Below are 12,026 nucleotides of genomic sequence, written 5' to 3'. Positions count from 1 at the left end.
GAAATACTGGTGAAAACAGAACCATCCTCCTCCAGGCTGGATCCAAACCTGCCCCTTCTCTTCTGGCCTTCAGCAGCTGATACGGTTTATGCCCTTTCCGTAACAGCCCAAACCATCTTGATCTTTGGCTCTCTCAGATTTGCCCTGTGTTTCACTTGTACAACATCCATGCATACGTGTCTAGAAGCTGTGCAACCAAGCCTGGTGCTTCTTCCTCTGCTTGAAGGGTTTGCCTTCAAATAAGGCTCAGAAGATACTGACTGTGGTAGTGGCATTGCCTGTGCTGCTGTGGTAGTGCTGCCTGACAGAAATAGGTAGTGAGTGGGCCTCGAAATAGCTGTGTTGCCAATACTCTGGACTTTAGCACCTCTTTAACTATACATGTATACATGTCTTTCACTGTCTGGCTCTGGATGTATGAAAGCCAGATAACCACAAAAGGGGGATCCAAGAAACTCTTGTTTGCATTAAATAACTGAACTGTTATTGCTGAAATGGATTTTCTTGGCCAGCTGCAGTTTGTGTAGCTTTCTGAAGTCCTTCCTTGGAGCTCTGCAGGCATGTTGTGACCTGCAGGATTGCATCTGTTGTTTATAGGCTCTTCAGAAGAGAAACTAACCACTCTCCAGTCTAGTAGAATCTTGTTAAATGACATCTCTTGAAAGTAGCCTCAAAAGACTGGATGTAATTTCCTTGCTAGAAGGGTGTTAATGCCTGGCTTTAGCAGAAGCTTGAAGTAAAAGCCTGTCATGTTAAAAAAAAAAAAAAAAAATATCCTTGGGTTAAATAGCATTTTTTTCTAAAAGAAGAACTGTGGAAAAAGGATTTTCAAAAGTTTCTACATCTTCTTATGGAAACAATTTTTATAGCTTTCCCCTTTCCCATTTTTCCACTGGAAAGGTAGATGAAAGAAAGGAAATAAGAAAGTGAAGGTAGGGGGAATGGAGATAGAAGGGAAGAAAAACAGGAGAAGGAAAAAGCAATCTCCAGTGTTTAGGTAATTTAATGTGTGAGAATTTAAACTAGTTTTCTTCAGAACTTTCTGAAATAAATTCTTGTTTTTTCGACCAGTTGTAATTGAAAATTTGTTCAACTGAAAATGTCTATCACATTTGGCTTAATTTCTGTCTCTTCATCAAAGCACTTCCCACCCACCAACTTCTGTAGACTTCAGTAACATTAGAGTAGCCTGAATATGCTTAAGTATTTTAAGCTGGAGCTGGAACATTAAGTTGGGTAATTGGGTTAAGTGCCAACTTATATTGGGAAACCTCTAGATATACTTGTGGGTTTTGGCATGCAAACCTCAGTTTTCATCATTACCTCTTAACTATGTTTATATTGGGAACTGCTTCTCATTAGATAAATGAGCCTTCTCTGAGCTCCATGTTACCATCACTTGACTGCTAATGGTACCTAATGTTGCTCATTTAAGTCTCCTTTGGGTATTTTTCTATTATACTGCAGTCAATAATGTAGACATGTACTAAGTGTCTTCAGGACCTCTGTACATGTGGGATGTTGACAGAGTGTTCTTGTCACAGTTAGTTTTTCCTGACTCGCTTCATTATTTTAAATCATAAGTTGAAACTGGCTCAGGAGTCCATGTGATAGATATGGGCTTTCAAAGCAAATGTGACCTGGTGAGTGATTTAGACTGGCAATCACATCTGAGTTGCATGATTGCAGCCTTCTCTTGCAGAGTATAAAAAACTTCTGAGAATATTCATAGATTAAATGCAGGTGTCTTGAGTAAAGAGCTGGAGATGCTTTGCATCAAACTCAAATAAAAGCCTCATACTACTCAGAAGGTCAAAAAAGTAAAAAGATTTAGTATATACTGTAAAATATGCTGTTTGTTGAAGGAGAAGTACATTTGTCGGTTTTATTGGGAGAGGAGAATGAAAATGTGTGCTTTACACCAAGTAGATAAGACAAATTGCTTAAGATACCTTTATGCCTGAAAATGTTCTGTACTTCATCTTTTCTTGAACACGTACCCAGATTTGTTTAAACCTCTGCTTCAAAGTGCTGCCATGTCAATGACTTAAAACAGGCTTGATTCATGCTAAAACCTCTTTGAGGATATTTTTCCTCCCATACGCCAGACAAACATAATACATTTTAAACACATCTGATCAATCCTTGGGAAATAGTGTCCGATACTGCAAATCTCTGAAGAGATGCGAGTCCTGTGATTCTGGCTGAGGCAGCAGTTGTTATCCTCAGCTGCTTCAGCCTCCTGGAGCCCTTGTCCCGAGGTGGTCAAGCTTTCCCCCACCTTTTGGTATTGCTAGAGGGGTGCAGCAACAGCTGTCTTGCCTGGGAAGCTGCAAATGTTTGTTTTGGATCAGCCATGAATGTTTTTTTCCTCTGATTTTGGCCATTCTGCCTTCCACCCTCCTTTCATGGTTAGCCATGAGGCTGAAAATCCACCGTTCCCACATACCCACCCCTGATGTGCACATTTACTTCTGCTCTCTCATGTTTTGGTGTGTCACTGTGGTTTGAATCATTGTTTTGTTGGCTGTAGCCTTCCTTCTCATACTCATCTATGAAGCACCACATACAATTAAGCACCATGTATGTCTGAGAGGCTTAGATGTGCATAACCAGAGATGTTTTGTCCCATTTGGCCCTGCCTACAGCCTTGGTTGACAAGGATAGTGGCATTCTGCAGGAATGGTGGGAGTCAGCAGCATTTGTGAAGAGCACAAGATAGTTAAAGCATGCAAAACCCCTCTGGTCAAGACTGGTTTTTGACATTCTGTGTTTTGACTGTCCTCAGGAGTTCCTTTCTTTGGTTAAAAAAGGGAGGTAAAAACTCTTATAATGCTGAGAACAAATATATATTTTTCTCTGCCCAGCTTTTCTCCCTGTTACTTGTGTACCTCAAGCTAAGGCAGCAAACAGCTTGCTTTCCTTTTGTACAGTGTCACTGTGCTTTATGCTGCAAGTGTTGAGGACATTTTGACAAGCCTGATCCTGCAATCCTGCTGTGAGCCTTGAAGAACTACTTCATAGCCTGAATAAGTAAGCTAGAACCCGAAGTGAAATGGGGAAAAATCAAGTGCACAATTTTAGGTTATCCATCAACATCATACAACTCAGCTCCTAAGAACAGTAACTTTTAATGGAAATGACATTTTGTAAAGTAAGCCATAAAGGTCAATCCAGAGCCTACAACGTGCTTGGTACTGTGGCAAACATGCAGTCATTTCTCTTCTATTGCGTAGCTTGGGGTAAGAATCAAAGTGGACTTTGGTGCACCATTCACCCATAGGCCCTGTTCTCAGAGGAGGTTTTCATTTTTTCAGTTTCCACTCCTGGATGTATATTAAGTTCACTAACATTCCCATAGTTCTGCTTTTCATACTTAGAGATGACTTGTTTCCATAACAGTGCTCTTGCAGTGTTTCACACCTCTTGGTACCATCCCTTGCTCTAAATAAGGCTATTAAAACACTGATATCCTTGAAAACATTATTCAGGTCTCTGTGTATGCATGTGCACTTGAGAATTCACTTATATCCTGGGAGAAGAGGGAATACCTCTCTTTTCTTACCTTTTCAATTGTCCCCAAAGTCAACTACATAGAAAAGATCTGCTTTCATCCAGTCTTTCTAGCACTCAATTTCCATAGACCAAAACACAAAGCACTGTGTTTCCTATTCTGCATATGAGATGTTGATAAATACCTACAATATTATTGGTGTGCTACTGATAAAAGCTATTTCAGAATTGATAATCTTTAACTTCAAGGTATTCCAAATCATCAAATAGTTCAGCTGGTTTTATTATGACTATAAGGTTAATACTCCAAATGTCATAATACTAGCGTTAATATTTTGACTAATAAGAAATACAAGTTCTTTAAGATTTGCAATACATGGCTGGGGAAATGGGTGTTTTAGCTCATGGTCACAAATACCTTTTATAAAAGCTATTTTGGTGAAGACTATCATAAAGATGCTTTTTCTCCCAACCCCACTTATTTAGATGTAGTCTCTGGGATTATGGCAGCTACATCATGTAGAACAGTTTATGGCTTTTTTGAAGTTGTGCCAGAAGCCATTCTATTTCTAGTTGCTCTTAGGGCCAAGAAAGTGCTCGTGGATTTAAATTTTCTTTCTACCAACCTGCTCTGCTCCACGCAGCTCATCTGGGATAAATCTGGCAGCATTCTCAGTTTCTGAGTTGGATTTATAAACAGTGAGAGTTCCAGAGGGCAAAATAAATAGAACAATCCTTGGTACCTGGTAACGGTGATTGGACGGTTATTTCACATGAAATATCCCTTAGCAAAGTCCCTTCAAGTGAACTTTATGTGATGAAGAAAATATTAAATGCAGACCATGATGCTGCAAAGAGTTTGTTTATATAAAAGGTATTGGTATCTGTAAGTGTAGAAGTGTAAGTCCTAGAAGTAATGGGAATACTCGTGCACAATAAATGTGGCCTGTAGTTAAGAAGTTAAGATCTGAGGGACTTGAGGTGTAAATGCTATAATTTTATTTACATAAGGCAAATGTGTGAAGTGTATAATGCTCAATGACTGGTCTGTGACCCTTGACACTATTGGCTTGAGACTGTTGTTTGCTATAAGGCACCTGAGTGTTAAAGCACTTTCTGTAACTTTGCCTACAGACACAGGGATAATGAATTCAGCCAGCTCTGCAGGCAGTATTTAAATCACAATGCAGATATCAAAGTCTTTGAAGTTTGTTTCTGTCCAAGCTGGGCACAATATTTTTTGACCAGGTCAGAGAGTGTGTGGAAGCACTGAGTAAACAGGCCAGGCTGGCTCTGCGAGGGGGACCCCTTGCTGAAGCTCAGGAGTCGGTGCGATGGAGGCTCCTGCTGCAGCCTGGCCCTCACAGGAGCAGGAGTACGTGGGACTTGATCAACCTCCAGGATGTGCTAAGCTTTAGGTATGGCTGGGGTGTGTTGAGGCTATTTTGCTGTTGTAGCATTTTTGTTGCTGATTTCTGTACTCCTGAGGGTAAATAATGCTTTGCTTGGAAGGTTGCCCATATTCAGTGCTGTATCTAACTGCAATTTAAGGGAAAATTGTTCTAGGAGCCCAACCTGGTTTGAATATCTGAGCAAAATGCTTAGAAATTAAAGATGCTGTAGCATGGAGACCTTCCCAAAATGGGTTGTGTTTTCACAAACTGGTAGGGGCACAGGACAACAGAGAGATTTAGGCTGGAACTGTAACATATACCCTTAATTTTTGTACTGTAAAAATGCCACTCTGGTGGGTTAGCATGGCATGCTAAACTATGTAAGTATCCAGTCTGAGGTCTGTATTAGGGATGGGGGTAATCTTGTGGGTAGTCCTTGATCGAGAAATAAATCTGGTTCTAACATAACTCAAAGAAGACAGTTCATTCTGTCTGTGCTGTAGTTCACCGCATCTGTAGCATGTGCTGCGTACCACAGTGCTTCCCAGGAAACTAGTGGATATAAATTCACTGGACTTGACTCTGATGGTAAAGTGTGGAGGGCTCCTAGTCACATGCATCTAAATTTATGGAGTGAAACTTATGAATGTCTTCTGCAATCATTATTTCCAGCTATCTAAAAGATCCACATGGATTTGCTCTCTTCCAATAAATAACCACTTTGAAATAGGTATTTGAATTACAGTATTTTTCGTAAACTGAAAATCCTTACCTCGGTAGCACTACTGTTACTAACTGACAAGCTATATCACTGAGGTCTGGATCCTTGCTTCAAGTGACAGCTACTCAATCTGTATTCAAGCTCTCAGTCCAGACTTCAAAACTAAAATACTCTTACCAATCACCAAAGTATCACTGTAGTCCTCTTAAGAACAGTGTCTTAGGAGCCAGGCAGTAGCAATGACTGTCTCTACACCAGGAGGATGAGTAGCTATACATGAGTAGGACCTTGGAGAAATTAACAACCTGTCCCCAAAACGCCCAGTGCCCCCATTCAAAAGCAGAAACTCATGCACCCAACACCGATGTTTCATCTGCTGCAGTAGCCCCGGCCTGTGCACAGGAACATCCCCCCACATTTCATGTCCTTGCAGCCAGCCAGGTGAAGGGGAAAGCCAAGGTGGGCTGCAGCAGCCTATTGAGAAACAGAGCCAGGAAAGAAGTTTTCTGATTTCAGGGCTGCTAAGTGCTGATTGTGTTCACATTGCCCCAGAGGTGTTTCTGTGCCCATCAAGGCTGTCAGTAGCAGATCTGACTGCTGGAGAGGACTTTTTTTCTTCAAGTGAAAAGCTCTGAGCAGGGGAAGGTCTTATTTATCACTGCCTCAGCTTAGCAGTCATAAAAGTGGCAATAATAGTTAGCTGATAAGGACAGTAAAAACGCAGGTCTCCAACCCTGGGGAAGGTTTTGACAAATGGCTGCCTGCTAGACTGGAGGTGTTGCTGGCTTGGAGACAGATGAGCTCATCAGATGAATGTAGGTAATGCTACAGGTAAATGATAGAGAAATTACTGTAGGCATAGTTGAGGTAGTTACAACCTCTTTATCTACTGTTGGCATCTTTTGCCTTCATAGTTAACTCATTTTTCTCTTAAAGAGACCTTCAGAAACCAAGGAGTGAGGGATGAGTGGGCTCCTTGGGCACAAAGAAAAGGACGTCTTTTGATTTTGGTGCTATACGTTAAACAGCTGTGTTTGCGACAAGTCTTTGCCTCAAATTATTTTGTTACAAGTTGCATGGGCTTCTAATCTACAATCAGTTCATGATAGATTTTCATTTTAGTCCTTGCTCTTTACAAATATTTGTCTATTCTGTGTTCTTAAGTGTATCACAATATGCATCAGCTGATATTCACTGTAACCATTAGTTAGAAATTTCTGTACAGATTTAGATGAATGGTAACAGAACATTAAATACACACTCATTTCCAAAAGGAGAGGAATACACAGTCTGCAGTTTGCCTTGTACAATGTTTTGAGCAATACAGATTTTGTTATATTTCTCCTCTCATATTTCTGAATGATCAAATCATTGTAAAAAAGAATGGTATGTTTCAAGTAGCTTTTCTTTTGGGCTTGAGTCTATTTCTGAATGTGAATGTCCATACTGATTTGCCTTAGGTGCCCTGAGATCAACACCGAAGTCCTCAAAGACTGAATTAATCTGACATAAGAAGATACTCAGACACAGAGGATGTAAGAATGAAAACAGAGGAGGTCACAGTCACTCTGTTCCCTCAAATTCTGTAGAATCCAGTAAACCATTAACCTCATTTGATACAACAGGGTGTGTTGGTCTGCTTTATTAGAAAGAAAGAGCATGTGTGTGGAAAGAAATCTGGGAATTTCTACAATCACAGGCCTTGAAAATATTTTGGGGCTTAAACTTTCACGGCAGAAGTATTTAAGAGTGTTTCTAAAGGCAAATTAAATAGCATTCTGAACTCTTGACATTTATTTTTATTTGTCTTTTTGCAGCTTGTTCATATTTTAAATTTTAAAAAAATCTGAGAAAAGTATTTCTCATGGACAGATGAAGTTCATTAAACAGACGTAGACAGTAGACTTCTTCAAAGATGGTTTTAGGACACAGGTGTTCTCCCTTTTTGAGGACTATTGAAGTTAGGTCTGTATTAATAATGACAGAAGTGTTGTCTTCAACCATCTAAGTGAATTAATGCTCAGTTACCTATTTGTCCAGACCAGACAGTCTAAAAGGAAACAGTACTTTTGACAAACTAACCAAAGACTGGCAGAACAGGATGTGCTATTCCTCCTTTCCATAGCTCACATTGTGCGATTGAGCCCCAGCTTAAAGAACTCCCCTGGATGTTGCCAAGTTTTTGAGACATGTTTTCAGAACAGGCTCTGACACACAGCTAGTAACAGTGACTCTGAGAAATCACTGTGGTCTATTCACCATGGACCATTATTTAGCTTTTTCTGGTGCTCTTGCTACTTATCTCCAGATTTCTTAAAAGGGACTGAAAGCCTATTACCACGGTCTGTGTTTTCAGTGTATTACCTGTCAACCACAGCTTACCCTGAGAGCCCTGTGTTGTTTTGTCTTCACTAGGTATCTAAAAAATGCCTGTCTCAGCATAGCAATTTCTACTATAAGAATAATGAGAAATAATAATTTTTCTAATTGTTTCTGTGTTCTAATAAGCACAAAGTTTGCTGGGCATGTGATTGACTAGAAAAGAAAATAAAAATAAAGGGCAAGGAAAATACAGCCTGAGCATTGGGTAGCATATCAGATAGTCTATTCTCATATGATTGGGCTATTCCTTCATCTTCCCTAAACAGAAAAGACCTCTCACCCTTTCTTCTCTTCCAAACTTACAGGCAGCTGTGCTAGTTTGAAGACAGAAGTGAATGAATGGAGCATGATAGAAAGTCGGCTTTTGATGGGTAATGTCTGCTCATTTCCTTATCTCTATCTTTCCATTGAATTTTTAATAAAATTACTAGTATGCTTATGATAAGAGATTTTTCCTATACCTTTTTTTGTTTCTAAAATACAGACCTCCAAAACACATCCATGTTTCCCTGCTACATTCGGGGAAGAAAGTGTCACATATCCTTGGAAATTAACCTGGCACTGTTCCCTGGCAATGGTCTGGTGGCCAGTATCAGGAGCTGGAGTTTTATTATTTTTATGCTTTCCCTAGTAGTTTATTTTTGACCCATATCAAAGTCATGACACTGGCTGGATGACAGGTACCACTGCTGTATTCTTGTTTAGACATTGGGAGTCTGACCCAGAGAGTGCTGGTATGGCTGGGCAAGTGGCTCAATCTATTTGCTGTCGCTCCTTTAAAAATGGGATAAAGTGCCACTATACTGCAGGGGTGTTATGAGGGTAAAATTCATTATTAATGACTATGAGGTATTCAGATGTAGTGGTAATGAGGCTATATGGATGTCTGGAGTATGTGCTTCACTGCACATCTGAAGAAAAACATGTCTGTTTCCTTGACAACCTCTCTGCATCTGTACCATTGTAGCTGCTCTGCACCGTACGTGGAAATATCAAGCATCATTACTGAAGCTTGCTCACATTTTGCTCCATTCATATTCTGCTATTAAAAGAATTCTGTTTGTTGCATTGACAGTGTGCTACTCTGAATGGTGCAGGCCTATTCCTCCCCCTTCCTTCCTCTCTTCCTCCCTCTCCCTCCCCAGGGGTGCAGACCCCCCTTTTTCTCTACCATCAGGGTCCATGCTCACTCCTTCTAGGAGGCTGATTCGGCTCAGTTGACTGATAGCAAACTAATCTTGTGCAAAAATGAAATAAAGGAATAGTTTTCTGCTGAGCTGCCTTTCAGATGGGTCAGACTGGCATTTGGTGCAGTGGGGATAGCAGGGGCCAAGCAAGAGCAAAGAGAGTCAGGAGAGAGGGGAGCCATGGAGAGGAAGCTCAGCTTAGCCCTCTTCTCTGCTTGCAGCAGAAGCCTCAGGATCACCCCATCAAAGGTGGGAAGCAGCAGCACTTCTCTAAGCGGTGCACAAATGTGGTAATATAGAAACACATCATGTCCATGTCCATGCATTGCCCTTGAGAAAATTAAAACAACATGAACTTTCTGAACAACAATTAGTGCTGCCATCTGTTACTGTCAGCACATGTACGTGACAACCTTGGGTTCACTTCCTTGGGAAGAGCTGTGTGTATTTCACTTTTATTATCCATAAATGTTTCCCTTTTAGTAATGTGGAGATATGTGATATTATCTAACAGTTTTATCTTGACATGTGTCATGCTTGTATGAATGCCTTTACATAAAATGAATATCAAAGAGATCTTCTGCAGTTCTGAGCTGCATACGGTCACTGTTTCTAGACAGGTGAGAGTTTATAGCCCATGGAAGCCCAAGGACTGCTCATGTGAGAAAGTGCTCACCACAGTGCAGCCTCATCCTCCTAATGCAGCCAGTGTCTGTGTCCTCCTTTGAACTCTCGTGTGATAAGATGATTTGTGGTCTCCAAAGATTCAGTCCTACATATGGAGAAAAGCAAATGTATTGTGTTTAAATAGTTGTCACCAATTTCAAAATAAAAACCTCAGGTTTCAAGAGGTCAGTTCTTCTCACTGTCAGTCTAGCCCTATTACCATGTAAAGGTATAAGGGAAGTATAGGCAATAAAATGGTGGAAAGGCACCTGAGTTCAAATTCTTATGCTCTGCTTGCTCCCAGCACCTATGTCTCTGCAGCTCGATTCCCCACAGGTTCATTGCACCGACCAGTACTTCACTTTCTTGCATCTCTGTTCATGAACAGGTTTGCAGCTCTGTCCATTTGCACTGGGTGACATCCCAGGAAAAAGTTCCAAACAAGAGGATTAAAGTGTTGAAAAACTGAATATGAAAATAACTTTCTGGTTAAGAACTGTTTTATGATTAAAAGGAAAAGGAAGCACAGAATGTGGGCCACAAAGTCTGTCCTGTAAATCTCTCCATTCATTCAGTGTTTACGTGAGCATGATATTATCACAATTATACCTTTAGTGTGAGTGAGCCCTCCATCTGTTATCTAAAAGCTGGAATGTGAATAAATGCAAAAGAAAGGAGAACCTGACTTATTTTTGTCAAGCACTGAAGGCAGGTCGAGGAGACTTTGTGAGATCTAGGAAGATTATCCTAACAGTTCCTCCTTACAGTGCATGTTTTACCTCTTTCAAGTTTATACATCTCCTTTTGTCTGAAATAGGTTTGTCCCTACTAAAATCTGTTTCTTGGAGTAGTATTTGTTGCAAATTAAAACATAAGGAACTGCTCTACAGTATCCTGGGAGACCATTTTCCATTTTAAATGCAATGCTAATTAAGTGTACGTACTTTAATCAGTTAACATAAATCAGTTCCAAGTTTACATGTTACCAATATCTTACAAAATATCATTTTCCTTGATTCTAATGAGATCTTCCTCAGTGTGTTTTGTGCAAGTTATTTAATTAAGTGACTTTATTTTTATGTGAACACACACACACACAAATAGTATCTACATATGAATTAGAGAGAAAAAGCAATGGGGATTTATCTTTTTGGGGCAGGTGTGGGTTGAAATTCCTCTTAGATATAGGACTCCACTGAAACCAAAACTAAAACATCCAAAGTAGCCTGATGGGAAAAAGGACAAATGTCCTTATGTGTGTTTGTGAGAAGGGACTGACACAGATGTCTAATTCCAGGACAAGGCTCAGGCCTGCTAATCCAAACTGAAAATAGTTGCTTTCTGCAGCTTTCATACAGGAGTTAAAATTCCAGGAAAAATCGAACTTCTCTCCTCCCCATTTTTTGCTGACTGTTTCATGCAAATCTGCAATCTCCAGGTGTATTGACTTTTGATAGGGATGTTCAGTTTCTCTGAGAATTATGAAGGGACTTGAGCATTTTCGTGGCCAGCAGGTATTTTAAAAAGGTGAGCATGGACACAGCAGCAGAGCTGCTCTATAGGAAATGTACAGAGAATGGCAGAATCTTTGCATTTGACATAGGTACCAAGAAAGTATTGGCTACGTGTCAAAGAGATCTTATTGTACACATGTTTACTTTAATGAAGGGCAGGGTAGGAGAACATATATATATCTACAGACAAAAATATACCCCAGAAATATGGGAGCCATATGGGGAAACACAGCAATACCCTGTGCTGGGAAAAAGACTCAAGTGTGACAGAGACCTCTGTGAAAATAAACTTCAGGATTCAGTAGGCACTTCTGCAAGGGATTAATGAAGCAAATGTGGACTTGCCTCTAACAAGAAACAGAGTCCTAAATTCAATACAAAGAAACTAGCCCATTAAATTTGAGTCACAGCAGAGACAGTGAGAAACAGAGAAGCATGCCCCTTCGTATTATAGTTTGCTGTAGCTGTGCACCATGTTTTACACTGACTGGCCTTCTAGTTTGCCTTCAGTCAGTGAAAAGCCCAGGACTCTCCACCATGCAGTGCCTAATGGACTGCATTTCTGTAGGGAATCAAGACAAGCCTGTGTGCTGGTTCCAGTGGGAAAGCTGGTTTAAGAAGCTCCTTCATAACAGCCATGAACAAGTGT

This window comes from Strix uralensis, chromosome 1 (assembly GCF_047716275.1).
Source record: "Strix uralensis isolate ZFMK-TIS-50842 chromosome 1, bStrUra1, whole genome shotgun sequence".
Classification (NCBI taxonomy): domain Eukaryota; kingdom Metazoa; phylum Chordata; class Aves; order Strigiformes; family Strigidae; genus Strix; species Strix uralensis.
The sequence above is the reverse complement of the archived record's forward strand: the minus strand, read 5'-3'. Positions refer to the sequence as shown.